Raw genomic sequence first — 17,429 nt, forward strand, 5'->3', positions numbered from 1 at the left:
CTGGAGTAGATTTCCATTCCCTTCCTCAGGGGATCTTCCTGACTCAGAGATCAAACTTGGGACTCCCACACTGCAGGCAGATACTTTACCATCTGAGCCACCAAGAGGCTTGGCATCTCCACAGATAAACAGCTGAAAAATGTAGCCTCTTCCCCCTTTGCTGCATCCATACCTCCAACTCTATCCACTCCAGATCTTTATGTATTTTTGGCTTTAACTTTGCCTTCTTTTCCACTTCGAGATAATAATCAAACGGGACAGTTGTGAGGATGAACAGGTGATCAAAGTAGAAGATAATGGAGTATAACAGGGCAGAAAGTTCTGTGCAGGGTCTACCTTTTGGAGTGAGGATCAAAATGATATAATTCTTGAGAACCTAGTCACAGGAATACACTCATGTTCACCACACTATGTCACTTTTAACTTCACAGTAAATGCATGTGAGGTTAACTTGTCAACTCAAGTTAAAAATATAAGTGTTCTTTTTTTTTTTGCCAAAATCAGGAGTTTTAATTATCCTCATATTTATTTGAAGAATTTCTTTAAAAAAAATAAAAATAAAACATGACGTACTCTTGGCCAAACAGCAAAGGCCTTCATTGTCTTGTGCATCAAGTACAGAAGGTTTAACTACCACATCCTCTACATCCTATGTCCAGATCAGCAAGGAATTTCAGATGTACAATATTAGCTCTTTGGAATTGTACTGGGCAGGAAACTGAGGATAGAAACAAGAGTAGAATTTGACTGAGTAAAGACAGTAAGAAATGTGATGCTCTCCTTTCGTATCCCCCGAAACTAGAGATGTGTGTTAAGAGAAAGGCACAATCTTGGCTCAGATACAGGCTCCAGGTAGCTTTGGAAGTGAAATGAAGTGAAGTGAGTCGCTCATCCATGCCTGACTCTTTGCGACCCCATGGACTGTAGAGTCCATGGAATTCTCCAGGCCAGAATACTGGAGTGGGTAGCCTTTCCCTTCTCCAGCGGACCTTCCCAACCCAGGGATCAAACCCAGGTCTCTCGCATTGCAGGCAGATTCTTTACCAGCTGAGCCACAAGGGAAGCCCAAGAATACTGGAGTGGGTAGCCTATCCCTTCTCCAGCGAATCTTCCTGACCCAAGAATCGAACCGGGGGTCTCCTGCATTGCAGGCGGATTCCTTACCAACTGAGCTATTACGGAAGCCCTTCCCAGCATTAGGGTCTTCTCCAGTGAGTTGTCTCTTCATATCAGGTGGCCAAAGTATTGGAGCTTCAGCATCAGTCCCTCCAGTGAATATTCAGAGTCAATTTCCTTTAGGATTGACCAGTTGGATCTCCTTGCAGTCCAAGGGACTCTCAAGAGTCTTCTCCAACACCACCACAGTTCAAAAGCATCAATTCTTAGGCACTCAATCTTCTTGGTAGTCCGACTCTCACATCTGTACATGACTACTAGAACAACCATAGGTAGCTTTGGGTACCACTGCAAATGGAGGGTAGCTTTGGGTACCACTGCAAATGGAATCAGTTGCACCACTCTCACTGTTTCCATGGCAACTGGTATAGAGTCCTTCTGTTGTGCCTCATGGTTAGTTCTTCTTGACCCTTCTACTAAAGTGTACTCAGCTTGAGCTCAAGGAGTCAAAACTGAGAGGGAGGTACACACATGTGTAGCCTCTCCACATTACCATCATGGTACTTATCAGAATCGTACTTTTTTTTCAATCAAGGATGAATGTACATCCACACATTGTAATTGCCAAAAGTTGTAGTTTACCTTATGGTTCCCTTTCGGTGTTGTCTATATTATGAGTTTGCTAAGTAAATTACATGTACCTTAAATTCCATATATCCATCATTATAATATCACATATTATATGGTGGTTCAGTGGGTAAAGAATCTGCCTGCAATGGAGAAGACACGGGTTTGATCCCTGGGTTGGGAAGACCCCCTGGAGGAGGGCATGGAAGCCCTCTCTAGTATTCTTGCCTGAAAAATCCCATGGACAGAGGAGCCTGGTGGGCTACAGTCCATGGAGATGCACAGAGTTGGACACAACTGAATGATTAAGGACACACATAATACCATACAGAGTATTTTCACAGCTCTGAAAATCCTCTGGTGCCAGAATGAAGACTATTTCTGGGATATCCACACCCACCCAGTACCACAGCTTTCTCCAGGCAGCTCTTTACAGTTTTAGGAGAGATTAAATGTGTTTTCTGATGGAAAGAGGGAGGTAGGTACAATGTGTGTGTGCGCATCAATGTATTTGCTCTGTAGGGGCATTTAATGAAAACTCCTATTTTATTTTGTTCTTTTCACTTCTATGCTCTATGCTTGCACACTGAGCTTGGGCCATTCTGGGGTTCTTTGGGGAGCTTGGCTTTCACCTCCATTTTGGTTTCCTTATTGTCTTCGTCACTAGCAGACTTCCATGTATGTACTTTCAGATTTGGAGAAAATTGTTACTGATTCCCCCATGATCAGCTATAATTTTCTTCACTTTCAAAACTTCATTCATTGTTGTGTTCCTTTATTGTCTCAGGAAGGAGTGAGAAAGGCATCCGAGCCTGAGTGAGCACCAAGGAACTCCCTTTTAAATCATAACTTCCTTCTGCTGATCTCAGGCTAGCTTGTGAGTCTCACGTTTCCACAGTTCCTTTCCTGTTGACCCACCCATGGCCAGTGTTTTCACATGCAGGTTTCTTGATGGTAGCAGAGAGGGGGTCAGATTCTTGGTTTCACACTTGGCCCTGAAACTATCTGATGCGCTGCTTCAGGAGAGTTGCTTCCAGCAAGTGCCTGAGCCAGGACACAATCAAGATTATGACCACCTTCTACCTTGCAGAGAAACCTGAGAGTGACTTCATGCTTTTTCAGTGCCGAAGCATTTCTAAAATGGTCTTCAGATTTTAAAATAACCTTCTCTGTTGTAAAAACCATAAGCAGACACAGGAAAATGCCAGCAGGCAGAGGTAAACTGAGTACATTCCAATGTTCCATCAACACATCTTGAAAATTCTTCATCCTCACTGGTGAGTGATTCCTGAACAACATCCAGAATGCTAGGCTTAGGGGCCAGCAAGGAAGAAAAACAGCAATATAACTTTCTAAATCCTGCCCCTTGGTAGAACTTACCCTCAGTGTTGATTTCATTATGATTTCTTTTTTTTTTACCTCTCTGACTAAATGAGAACTTGATGAATCATTGCATAATTAAATAACCATGAAACAGTGAGATGTATACCCTGGGCATTCTCAATGGGTAGGATGTGTTTTTACTTCATTTGGTTCATAGAGGAAAGGTGACTCAAAAGGGAAATTTTTTCTTCTCCATACATTTAAAAAAAAAAAACACATGCTACAGAGAGAAAAATAAAGGACTTACTCCACAAACATCAACATATACCTTAATTTTTTTAAGTGTTTACAGACAATTAACAAAAAAAAGTCCAACCTTGCAACATCCCTTTATGTCTTTCCAGGATTTGGAATAACTAAATGAATCATTTCCATCCACGTCTGGCCTCTGTCTCTGGCAGAGAAACCAAAGGACTATTATGGGAGGGCTTGGTTATTGTCTTTGTTATTAGTCTCAGAAAATTAGTCAAAAAGCCAAAATACACTGATTTCTTTAATTCCCATGAGGATATGGGACACATATACTCACAGATACACACACACACACACACACACACACACACGATCTAACTCTTTTTGTATTTTTTCAGTAGTTAATACTTTTAGGTAAAAAGTCCAGAATCCTATTATTCCTTATAAAATAGTTTTTAAGCACTGGAAAACGTACAGATTGGGTGCTTAAACCATTCTTGTCCCTTTTCCTTTCATGTGTCTCTCACTTCCACGACCAATGCCTTGTGTGGGGTTCAGGTGTCAAGAACCATGAAGGTAAACCCTGTGATGTCTCTGTGATTGGAGTCTCTGCCCTCTATATATGTTACCATCCACATTAATATGACCTTACCTGCAATGTCTGTCCTTATAAGCCCTCAGAGTTTAGCTTACTTCAATGTTCAGAGAGGCTTACTATGGTTGTCCGCAAACTTACATAATACATGAGACCGTATCTGACGTGAATTCTGAAGAGGCCCTGCTTTTTCATGCTACTTCATCTGGACATGTGCCTGCTTGGTTTTAAAAATTATCTTTGTGGCAGTTATTTATAACAAATGTCTTCCCTTTCTCCACTTTGAGTTTTAAGAGCTATTATGGGTAGAAATTTGTTGATTTCTGAAGACAAATTACCAGCACTGCTTCCTCACACTGCCCTCATCTCCCTTGTATTAAACTAGTTTATAAAACCATATGTTTCCCTGGTAGCTTACTTTTACCAAAACCATTTCAATTCTTCACTGATTAATAAGAAGCAGGACCAGAAATTAGCAACATGAGGATAGAAATTAAAAAATCATCTGATTCTAAAATTCTCCTTACAAAATAGAATAAAAGGGTATGAAGGGAGACTCAGGAATGGCACTGAGGTGTAAGATTAGCAGGCTGAATGAGTCTGATGTACCCTGACTCTATGGATCAAAAAGGCCTGAAGTTCTTGTCATATTTTTGGTTGAAAAAATTCCTGATATACATGTAGTCCAACAGGGGAGCAAGTTTCCAAGATGCCTCTTTTCTTTAGAAGAATAGAAACTCCTTTTTACCTTCAGTGGTTTAGAAGTTGTTCTTCTTTCTTGGATAAAAGACCACAGAGACTTTATCCTATATGTAAACCTGGTCCGCAAATTTCTGCTAGTTGTTGGAAAAACTAGAAAAGTTATTTTTGCAGGCATTCTGCTAAAATCACTCTAAAATAATTGTATCATTGGTTCACACATTGGCCCCCCAATATGGAGGGCAAGGAGAGACCTATCCAGATTGGTAGGTGGCCGTTCTAATAAGCAACTTAGGAGGCTTGCTTGTGCAACTGCTAGCCCACCAGGATCTTTAAAGTTTCTATGAAGACCTTACCTGGGTTTAGCCTGGAGGGTCTCCACATCTTACTCTCTCACGGTTACCTCCTAGTGACAGGGCCCCCTACGGGAACAGTGGGTGCAAGATTTCCTAGGTTCAGCTCTCTGATCCACTCCACTGGTGGTCACATCCTCCTCAATGGCCTCCTCCAATGCACTTGCTATTTGTGCTAAGCTGACTTGTTAGCAACCTGTATTTCCAAGATTTCTAACAGAGCGTATCTCATTCTGACAACTGTGAATGGTTTCTGTGATCTGCCTGATTGTACATCTGTGGTCCTTGGCAGAAAGGCAGCTTTGTCCATCATACACATGTCCCATATGAAATTATTCCAGACGTGTTTACTGTCTACATGTTACCTTTTCAATGAATACAGTTTATTTTAGTAACAGAGGTCCAGAAAGGGAGCAAGGAAAGGAGGGTTTTGGCTCTGGTCCAGCACCTGTATGTGAAAGCTAGGATGACACCTCACCTCCCTAAATTTGTTTCCTCCACAGTAAAATACAAGTATTGACTCAATACCTTCCCTTTCTTAGTTTAAATACCATGGAAGTTCTTCATCACAAAGGGTAAAACGTGTCTTCCTTGGTACATATGACTGAGTGCTAAAATATAATCCCTGTAAGCCCCACTACTGATGTCATACAAATTCTTAAGCATTATTACCAGAGTATCTGTTCTACCTCATGGTGGCTGGAACTCCCTCTTCCCAAGATGTCCAGTTACTTCTGGACTTCTTTTCCACTAAGGCCTGTGGTCCAACAGTGTATCTTTTGGAGGGAGAGAAATTACATTAAGTATTTAGTCTCACTTCAGAAACCACTGCCTATGAATACTTTGGGCTATCAAATTTGGCCTATAATTTGAAGACTTTCCTCTTCATTCTTCCAAGCAATCTATCTTAAGTTTAAAATATTACATCAACTGATCAGATTTTGTCAAAAAAAAAAAACAAAACCCACATCACACTGACTGACAATTTGAGACTATATTCCCAACATTAAGATGTCAGCTAAAAAAAAAATTCCAGAGTGGTAAATCCTATTAATTTTAAGTACTTGTTAAATAGTGGAAATATCTGTGTTTGTATCTAATTTTTTTCATCTCGATGACTGGCTTTAATTAAACAACTCTCAAATTTCAGGACAAGATGGAAGTTCACTTTATTTTTAAAGGATGAACATTTCCAATAAAGGCAATCTTTACAGCAGTTCAGGTTAGAGACCCAGGAACATTGCCATTCAACAAGAGGCAAAACCATCAAGAGCAAAAAGGAAAGTGTTTCTACTCATACAAAACCCATGTCCTTAGCTGATTCAATTAACTTCTCACACCCTCAGTATTCACATCTGTCAAGTGGGGATATTATTAAATTCCATTCGTGCACACTTATTGAGGGGATAAAACATGAGCTTAGAACAATTAGACATGTGTTACACTCTGTAAAAATGCAAGGGCTGTAGTTAAAGCATACAGTTAAGATCTGGGATGAGAATCAGTGACATAGTTTTGATCCCACTTAAGGCAAATCATCTACCCATCTGGGCCTCAGATTCGTCATCTATAAAAGAGGGAGCTACATCAACAATGTAATTTTTCTATCAACGATGGCATTTTATGACTGAAGAATTGCAAGCTGGGTAAACTTACTTGATAAATGTGTGAGGCTGGGTGAAATGAGTGTCTTAGTCTCACATAGCGTGCCAAAGGCAGAACTTAATCCACTGGGCCAAGCAACATGCTATGCTCTGAATTAAAAACATTTAAAAACTTGTTAAAAGGGGCTTTCTCTTCCGTTGCTCTTTCATCAATAAAACTTCATAATAAAACAAACAAAACTCTTTGAGGAATAAGAAACACAAAGTACATCAATCTGTGATGAGTTTACAAAACCAACCTCTAGTGTTTCATTAGCGAGTACAGCTGTTTTCTTGCTTTTTTGTCCTAGCACATTTTTTCAACATGATACGTATGTCTCCACTGTCCTGTGTCTCCATGACACAAGGCAATAAACACAATTTGGCACAATAATTTAAACAGTCCATGCAAAACCCACTACTTGAAAGTAACCTCTATTTTTATAGAAAATTACAGGAAATATGGGGATGTGCATATATATATATACACACACATATCATTTACTCATGAATTTATATAAATTCATATTCATCTGTTTAATTTGCTTTAAGAAACTCTTAAGGGAAAACAGCACAAACATTAACTCAGAGACACATTTTAGCATCTATGATTAGGAGATGGTATTTTTATGACTAACAGATTAACAAAATACTAATAAGCAATATCTAAGGTCAAGGTGCTTTCACAGGGTGAAAGAAAACTATCAGGGATTCTGATTTCTGGGCAAACCCCTTACGTTCTGACAAATGAACTCCTGCTAATATTTAACATCCTTCCTGAATTGCATTTAGTGGATGAAAAGTTCTGTGCTAACCTCCCAGGAGGTTGTAGAACATCTACTTCTATCTGAGAACTTAATATCAGCAGCTAAGAAAGGTAAATTTGAGAGCATATGACCGAGAATGCGGTGGCCCCAGTACCAGAGGACAGTAGATATGGACAAGTCCCTAAACAAAGGAGCCAGGAAGCAGAGATGAGGGATCACTCACAATTTGAGTCTACTTCATGATTTAATCCCATGTTAGGTCATGACTGTGTGGTTTGATTCTGGGTTGGGAAGATACACTGGAGAAGAGAAGGCTACCCACTCCAGTATTCTTGGGCTTCCCTTGTGGCTTAGCTGGTAAAGAATCCGCCTGCAATGCAGGAGAACTGGGTTCCATCCCTGGGTTGCGAAGATCCCCTGGAGAAGGGAAAGGCTACCCACTCCAGTATCCTGGCCTGGAGAATTCCATGGACTGTATAGTCCATAGGTCGCAAAGAGCCAGACCCGACCAAGCCACTTTCACTTTTTCACTTTCATGCTTTAAGTGTCACCACTTAAGGAGATTTTAGATACATATTTTAAATTGTCAACTAAAGATCATTTGCATATATATATTTAGGAATCTCTCCACACTGAGAAATTTTAACTTTTGTGTATTCATCTTGATGCAGAATACAAGGCAAATTTTCTTTGCTATTGAAAAGCCAAAAATTCTCTTTTGCAGTAATACTTCCAATTGAAAGACATTTTCAGAGAATAATATAACAGTCCCTCAAGTTAGTATTTGTTAAACAAAGGTATCTGGAAGCCTATTAAGTCTGAAAGATGTTTCCCCTTGAGCATGGAGAGCTCAGGTTTGATTTGACAAAGACATAACTAGGAAGTCCTGCAAAGAACACAACTGTTGATGCTGAAGGTGACCTTGCCATTTCAATTCAGTGTGAATTAGATTCAGGAAAAAACAGAAACAACCCTCTGCCGGTAGACCTTCAAGAAATGTTCAGCATAAAATTGTGCAGAAGACTTAGAACGCCTTCGACTACTACTTCTACTACAGTAATGGGATATCAGAGAGTTAGGCTAAGAGGCAAAGTTTCTTTGGAGACAACTGGACAGCCTTACTGGGATATAAGCTTCAAGCTCCCTGGCACTTACTCTCAGTGTTTCCCACGATGTGGCTAATGCCATCAGAACCACTGGAGACAACTTGATAAAAAAAAAAAAAAATACAAAGGCCTGGCCCAGTCCCAGACTTACTAGATCACAATTGCTTGGTCAGGGGTCTGAAAATATGATTTATATTAAGCTCCCCAGGTCATTCTGATGTACAAAGAGATTAAGAACTACCACTTAGTTTTAAAAGATACTTAGGAAGGATCACCTATTCCTGCATAATCCCATTTCTTCCTCCCCACTACAGCCAAGATATAGGGTATATTGAAAATGGCAACGATGTTAGATACAACTCAGGACTATGCAACGATCCAGGGGCATCAGGGGAGAAAGCAATGTCTCCATAGCTTCTTCATTCGTTTTCTCATTCTTGAAATTCTCAAAACTCTACACTGTCGGAAGAAGTTTGGGAAAACGATGTTTAGAAAGTCTAGTATTAGCTTGACAATGATGGTTGGTAATAAAGTTAATATATAGTCATACACTCTTATATTCAGCTAAGGCCTCTGTGGCCCAATTCAATACACAACATCTCAAAACACTCAAGACAAGCAGAAAACTGTTTAGTCAAAGTAGATGAACCTGCTAAGATACTTAAAAAGAACAAATGTTTGCCTTTTAACTAGAATAAATTGGGTAAGCTATATTTCTGATAAAGTACATTCACTGGAGAAGTCTGGAGAAGTATATAAAACAAAACTGAATATATTAAATAGCCTCAACTAGAATGTAAGCTCTAGAAGCAGAAAATTTTGCTTCAGTCTCTGCTGTACATACAGTTCTTTGACTAGGTTCTGGCACTCAAATTGGCTATTCGGTATTTAATATGCTTGAAAAGAAAATGATAACTATTGATATTTTCACAAATATCCACCTATGTCTCTTTTCCCATAAGCAACAAATATCCATTTATTTATGTACCCCTGTTTCACTCTCTAGAACTTACTAGAATTTAAAGAACATGTCTACACATATATTTTTAAATTTACCATCTACCCTCTGAAAATGTAATTGTATGCAACTTTTGTATGTAATTATGTAATTTGTATGTAACTGTATGTAATTTTTGCTAATTACATACAAAGCTGTACCAGATTGTCTGTGTGTATGCTTGCTTCTCCAAGTACTATGCACAGTAATAACTTCCTATTTTCACTTACATTTTTATGGTAATTTTTCATGATGTGATAATTTGCATTCTTTTTTGGTAAACACCTGGCAATTTCCTATTTGCCCATATTCCTAATATGAAAGAAAGAGCTGCCAGTTTAAACAACTGCTAACAAGTCTTTACATTAAAAAGTGTAAGTCCTTTTCAAGTATATGTTGCAGAATTTTCCCAAGTTGATATTTGCTTTTTAATACTACAGTTTTTTCCAACATAAGATTTCACTTATTTTGTGGTCACATTTTTTGGTATTTTATGATTTTTATCAACGCTGAGATAAGCTTAATCAAACATGCGTATCTGCTCATTAGGTACAGGGGATCATTAGAGTTCAATTTGGCGAAGTGGTCTTTAGTTTGGAAAATGTGACCTGACTTACGGTATCAAACATGAATAGATGAATAAAGTTATGCTGTAACTTCTAAATTACAAGAAATTTGTGAAGAGTTGGTCATGTGTTGATAATTAACAAGAGAAGCACAAGTGATAAGCATGCATATTTGGAATACTTTTTACAATGTGGTCCTTAAATAATCTTATCATCATTCTCTCTTCCTTAAGATTGAATGAGGTAAGCTTCAAAAATAATCATTCATCCTCTGGCTGTAGTGGGCATCTATTCGAAATTCCCTTGTTGACGGATATTCTCAGCCTGACTGTGACACAATGGATGACCTTTCCATGTAAGCCCACACTACTTTGTCTTTTAACTTCCAAGTATGCTTCCTTGAGAGACCACAGTGTAATCAGAGGTTACAGGTATAACCTTACATTTCCCTGAACTTAGCAGCTACCCTTGTCTGTCCTCGTTTTAGGAATGATAGTAAAATCGGCTATCATGAAAATGCAACTGAATTCAGTTCAATTTTCTTTTTAAAGTACAAAAGAATTATCTCTGTGTTGCTTTGAAAATGACCTAGAAAAAGGTCCAATTCAGGATAGTGAAAATTCAGTTTGGTTTTAATACTAATATTTAGGTGAAATAATGCATATAAGTGAATAATTTGTTATAAAATTTGAACAATTGTCTCAGAATATTACTCCTAAATTTCATATAAAGTTGGTTTTTAATCATCTGAGCTCAAAGAAATCACTAGAAATCACTGGCAAGAAATGCACCACTGTATCATGACTTTGCCCAAAGTTTTTATCTGATTAAATTACTATGTTTCCTAGCATTCCCTAAACTGATGCGGTGTCTAATTCAATCTTTTTAAAAAGAAGCATTTCTGAATGGCTAAACTTAAACTAGCAGGAATTATGGATAAGTCTCACTTTTGAATTCTTAGATGAATTAGAAATTCCCTCATGAATAGACAAGAGCCTTGCTGCTGCTGCTGCTGCTAAGTCGCTTCAGTCGTGTCCGACTCTGTGCGACCCCATAGACAGCAGCCCACCAGGATCCTCCGTCCATGGGATTTTCCAGGCAAGAGTACTGGAGTGGGGTGCCATTGCGCTCTAAGGAACGGTAATTTCAAATTATGTCTTTGTACCCTCAGAATCCTTCTGCCATGTAGAACATACACACTGATACAAATCAATGTTGAAAAGTTAAATCTGCAGAGAGGAGGATGGCTAGAGACAGAACACAAACAGGAGAAAGAGAAATGAGCTCTGCTAGCCCAGACTCAGATTTTTGACTATTTATAATAAAGGGAAGTAAGAAGATCAGAAAGCACCATCAAATACCAACAATTAGGTCTGCAAAACTCTTAGAGCCACAGAGCTTTACTGAAGTCACCCGTGTCCTCTCCCCGCATCCCCTCCCCAGACTGCCTCATCCAGGCCTCACTGCTTCCACAGCGCAGAGGGAAGCACAGAATCCAAATATGCCAATTATGCATTTGTACAGAACACAGATAAGTAGTGTAAAATCCTCTCAGGAATTTGTATCAGATACTTTACACTTCTTATTGCTAAAGAGTAGGCACACCAATTAAAAATGATTTTGATTTACAAATTTGCATTTTGCTAAAACAGTAATGAGCCCTCATTTTTCATACCTCTGATCAGCTTTTCTGTATGTGAGGCCACCAGGTCTTTGAACTTTGGTTACCAGATAAACAACATCCCCTCAAAGCTCTGAAGGGAAAATCAACAGCCTTGATGTGGCCTCGTTAGGAAGACATGAAAGCCCACTGAACAGATCACTGAGGAGGAGACAAGGCTGCATTTCGGTATCTCATCCATAAAGGAAATTGGATGAGTTCATTTCTAAGGTTGCATGTACTGAAAACTTCTTTAATTTCTAATTAAGCATTCACTATTTCTCAGTGTATTTCACCATCTAGGTTTATAATAATCACATAAAAAATACATGCCTTTCAACAACAAGAAAAGAACAGAGAGCCAGGGGGAAATAGTTAGAAACCTGTTATTAAAACAGACTCCAAAAGGCATGTTGAAAATGCTGGATCTCCTTTCACTTGAGCAATTACCATTTTCTTCAAATAGTATCTAGACTACATGATCAATTTTTATAAAATGAAAGCTGGGACACCATCATAATTTAAGCCCCACAAGAGCAAGGACTTCACTTTTCTGTAAATGAAGACATATGAAAGGTAAATAATAAACATGAAGAGATGAGCGGCTCTGGGCTAAGCCACGTTAAGAGCCTTATTCCCACATCATACCCCAAGGGGGCGCCATACAGCTTCCAATGCTAACTAGGCTCTAAGCGTGCTTGCCCTGAGGCATAGATGTTTTCAGCCCTCTGAGCAGCGAAGCATTTCAGTATGTTGCCTCTCCTGGACTGATTGTATTGGTTTATCCTGAAGTACTTTAGAAATGTTTTTACTTGCACTGTGATAGCAAGATTGAAAACCACTGAAGCACATAACAAACTAGCCAGTTAAACTTGAGTAACAGGTGTGACCTGTTGCTGCTGACAGAACCTTAGTATGGATCTTGAAGTACATGCGATTGTAGAACCACCCACATGAATTTGCTAGCCAGCCTGCCCCACAAGGCCGAATAAACTGAATTGCTCAATTCAATTGCTTACTTTTCCCAGAGAGGTAAAAAAAACAAAACAAAAAAAACCCCTTTAATTTTCACAGAACATGATTTGGCTTACTGGAGTGCTTCTGGTTCTTTTTGATAAGCCTTGTCATCTGCATAAGAAAAGGTAGCTGTTTTCCTATTTTGTGACTGGAAGGCATGCAACTTAGTTCATTAAGGGCGGTGGGGATGGAAACACCATAATTTGGGTAGAAGTAATAGAAATTGGAGACAAAGTCTTTGATATTATACACCACTTGAGGTGGGTATCTTTCATCAGAAGACCTGCCCTGTCAGATTAGACTTTCAGATTAAACTATTCAGAGTTGAGACTGTGCTAAGTACTTTATAAACATGATATGAAGTTCTCTTAAGTAAAAAAGAAATTTTTTTAAACACTGAAAAAACTGGAGTTCACAGGACTAAGTGACAAAATTCAATTTATTCCAGGTGACCTGTAAGTCCTAACAGATAAGACACCTCATTGGTTGTTCCATTCCAGTTGCTTACTGTGGGGCTCTGACTAAAAGCACATACCCTTCCCCATCAGAATTCTGAGCTCTGTAAAAGTACAGTAAATGTAGATGCAAGGTCCGCAGATGACTTTGCTGTGTAGACTGATAACCAAAGTGAAAAGCTGTCTGTTTACCAACTAGGGCAGACTAATTCTTAAGTCCATCTTCAAGCATTCGTGCATGTTCAGATGCTCAATTACGACCAATTCTGCATGACCCCATGGACTGTAGCCCGCCAAGCTCCTGTCCATGGGATTTCCCAGGCTAAGAATGAAGAAGGAATTCATGGGGCCGGAGCCTGGTAGGCTGCCGTCTATAGGGTCGCACAGAGTCGGACACGACTGAAGCGACTTAGCAGCAGCAGCAGCAGCAGGACTCCATCTTAGGCCTGTTCGTGCTGATCATGTTCGGCCACCTCTCTAACGGACTCTGAACTCTGTGCTTAGTGCCTGTGGAAACGACAATAGAAGGACAAGACCCCCTCCGGACAGGGGAATCTTGAAGATTGTATTCAGGTTACTCATCACCTAAGGGAAAACATACACTAATCCCCCTACCTCCGGACAGGTCATAGATTTTTTTCTGTCACCTCGGGCTTATTGATAATTGATTGTTTGAATATGGGGTTATTGTGATTGTATTTACCTTTCCTTTGTTTATGTAAGTCACAAGGAAATTGGGGTGGTGAGTTCAGACACGTACACATGGGGTATAAAAGATTTTCACAAATGCTGGTCGGGGTCCTTGTCTAAGAGGAGACTCTGCCTTGGGCCCGCCGGTGTAATAAACTGCACTTCACTATCTGCATCATCCTTCTGAGTGAGCTTGTTTCCCAGAGCATGTGGCTGTAACAAGAATACTGGAATGAGTTGTTATTTCCTCTTCCAGAGGATCTTCCGACCCAGAGATCAAACCCACATCTCGAGTCTCCTGCATTCAGGTGGATTCTTTATCAAGTGAAAGTTTAGTCGCTCAGTCGTGTCTGACTCTTTGTGACCCCATGGACTGTAGCCTACCAGGCTCCTCCATCTATGGGATTTTCCAGGCAAGAGTACTGGAGTGGGTTGCCATTGCCTTCTCCAGAGCATCTTCCCGACCCAGGGATCGCATCGGGGTCTCCCACATTGTAGGCAAACACTTTACCATCTGAGCCACCAGCGAAGTCCCAAGAGTGGCAGCTTAATATCAATAATCAGAATCAGACCTAGTTATAACAGCTAACAGTTTTGGAAGCATGCAAAATTCTCCCACTTCCTTTTTCAATATTATCATCAGATGACTCCATACAAGAAAAATGTATTGGGTGAAGACAGTTCCCTAGAATTTCAAAATGAAAAACAAACTGAAGGACAGGAGTTATTTTCCCCCACTCTGGCAGCATATTAGATTCACTTTGGGACAATTTTTTAAAATACTGATTCTAGAATTTTAATCAGAGATCAGTTAAATCAGAATTCCCAATGACAGGCCTGAATATCAGTATCTTTTTAAACTCCCTGATGATTTTAATGTGTAGCTGTGATTTAAGAACCCCTGTCCTTAAGGCTTTAGAGTGAAGTTCAACCTGTCATCTGACTAATAGGCAATGCTCCTCTAACTTTAGTCTGCATAGAACCACCTGGGAATTCTGGTAAATCACAGATTATGTTCTGGTAGTACCAACATGAGACTTGAGAGCCTCTATTTCCCACACGCACGATGGTGATGATTTGAGGGGCTCGTTGAGTAGCGAAGTCTTAGAGCACTTGGTTCTCAAGCTTGCCTGCACATGTACCAGGCCTACCTGTCCCATTTCATTTACTTGTATCGCCTACCTCATCCCACGGGCAATCAGGTTTGAGCACTCTGGGTTACAAAATGCCTACTGCACACTGACTCCAGGTCACCTGGCTCACCTAGCAACACCCCAGCAGAGTTGTCTTTAATCAATACATAAAACAAGTAATCGGCCTACTTAATTGTGCCGGTGTATTGTGAGCTGTCCTTCCCCATGGCTGGTATTTAGGAATATTCAAAGCCACAGAGTTAGTGGGAGAGCCCATTAAAACAGGGTTCATTCATTCTAACTCCCAGGTGCAGATTCTTAACCTCTCAGTGTAAGGATAATAGGAATAACCTGACAAGGTTATGAGTATTTGTTAAGTCACAGCATCTATCCAAGTAGCTGGCTTTTACTGGGCTTCCCTGGTAGCTCAGCTGGTAAAAAATCCGCCCGCAATGCAGGAGACCTGGGTTCGATCCCTGGGTTGGGACAGACCCCCTAGAGAAGGGAAAGGCTTACCCACTCCAGTATGCTGGGCTGGAGAATTCCATGACTGTATAGTCCATGGGGTCCCAAAAAGTTGGACACGCCTGAGTGACTGTCACGTCACTTTTCGAGCTGTTCTCCCCCCTATTTTGCACCCATGCCCTTCCCAGGTGTTGGGCATGCCCAGTGTGAGTTGGGCAGCTCTCTTTAGACAACTAGACTAAGCTCCTTCAAGGGACAGTGAAGCTTGGAGTAAAATGTCCTAACTTGTTAAAGGCCAGAAAATGTTACAAATATTAAACCAAACCGTAATATATGTCATGACATATTACAATGTAATTATATCTATTGGACTTCCCTGGTGGCTCAGTGGTAAAGAGCCAATGCAGGAGACACGAGTTTGATCCCTGGTCCAGGAAGATCCCCTGGAGAAGGAAATGGCAACCCATTCCAGTATTCTTGCCTGGGAAATCCCATGGACAGAGGGACCTGGCAGGCTACAGTCCACGGAGCTGCAAAGAGTCAGACACGACTTAGTGACTGAGCAACAACAACAACAATTATATCTATTAAACCAAACCAACCAACCCAAAGCCAAAGCAACAAATCCTACCAAAAAGAATGAAAATAAAAAGGCTCCAGGCTCTGGACTTAGCCCACCTGGGGAGAAGTAGTCTTCCAGCATTCCCTAATTGTGTTCAGGACTTCATCTTTGTACTAACCACCCTGTGTGGCCTGTTTAGTCTCTCACTAGACTGCATTCCTTCAGAACAACAGCTCTCTCTTCTTGGGACATTCCCCCACAGGGAGGCTTTCACAGGGTAGGTATTCAATAAAGCAGTACCGAAAGAACAAATAAAATAAACCCATGTGTACTCACTCCAGGAAACTCTTGGTGGCCACGGGTTGCTTGCATTCTATTTCTTATGTGCTAAAATACTTCAAAACCTATTTGGCTGGTCAATTAGTGACAGAAAAGCTTTCGCTGGATGATGTTAATATAAATAAACCCTATGCACTGGAACATCTTTCCACATTCCAAGTAGCCAAAAACTCAATTGTACAGAGTTTTGTGTACAATTTACATTTTAACAGTGATTGCATGATTAATTTTCCAGAACTATTTTGCTATTTTGCAAGTTAAGGTGGATTCAAATCATTTAACATCATCCCAAGTATCACTTATAAATTTAGTAGTTCTTCCAATAGAGTAGAATTTTTCAAGGGGTCGAGTAGATGTTTAAGCTATTTTTGAGAAGTTTCAACCATCCAAGCTGAATTCACAGAATCTACTCCAATACCTAAAACAAAAATCTATGAAGTGTTTCACAAAACTGAGCGACAAGCTCTCGCGCATTTGTTCTTTAAAAAAAAATTCTCAACCAATGCATTCAATCTGAAGTCTCTAAGCTGGTCCAGACATCCTATAAAGATGATAATCTTTTTAAAAATGAGTGCCCTTATGCCTTATTACAATCACTGGATTCCTTTTTTATGTTTGTCAAAGAAAAAGAAAACGAGGTTAACATTTATTGGTCATGTCTTTATAATTGTGTTTGCATTTTCTAAGATGTGTCCTTTAAAATTATAAAGGGCATCCTTGACTGAACCAATACAATGATTCATCTTCTCTCCTAAGAATCCATTTAACACTTGAGGGCAATCAACCATGCTGTGTTTCTGTGGCTTGTATTTGTAAAACTTCTGAGGCTCCTTTTTTAGACTTAGGCAACCTGGTCAGTCTTATTTTAAATGAAGGTTTCCAGGAAAGTATAACACTAATATCTAGATGAAAGGGTAGATGTTTTTGGTTATCTCATCCAACTTCATTTCCTATACATGAGAACCTAGAGTTGTCTCAGAAAGGCTTGTGGAAGGCTGCCACAGAGAGCGAAGACAAGGACCGGAGCCCCATCCCACCACCCTCTCCATTAAATCCATCACACC

At 39.9% G+C, this 17,429-nt stretch overlaps 1 protein-coding gene and 1 long non-coding RNA gene across 2 annotated transcripts in view; both read right to left on the bottom strand.

Annotated features, from left to right (window-relative positions):
* ISOC1 (isochorismatase domain containing 1) overlaps positions 1-17,429 on the bottom strand; it is a 151,300-nt gene that overhangs the window by 109,574 nt on the left and 24,297 nt on the right. The gene's annotated exons all lie outside the window — the stretch shown is intronic.
* Positions 6,110-14,079, bottom strand: LOC145510489 (uncharacterized). Its single transcript, XR_014057055.1, has 2 exons — positions 13,937-14,079; positions 6,110-8,940 (listed from the first exon to the last, which is right to left on the bottom strand). It is a non-coding gene; the product is annotated as an uncharacterized LOC145510489 (long non-coding RNA).

Source organism: Giraffa tippelskirchi, chromosome 6 (genome assembly GCF_054371585.1).
Source record: "Giraffa tippelskirchi isolate mGirTip1 chromosome 6, T2T-mGirTip1v1.2.pri, whole genome shotgun sequence".
Classification (NCBI taxonomy): domain Eukaryota; kingdom Metazoa; phylum Chordata; class Mammalia; order Artiodactyla; family Giraffidae; genus Giraffa; species Giraffa tippelskirchi.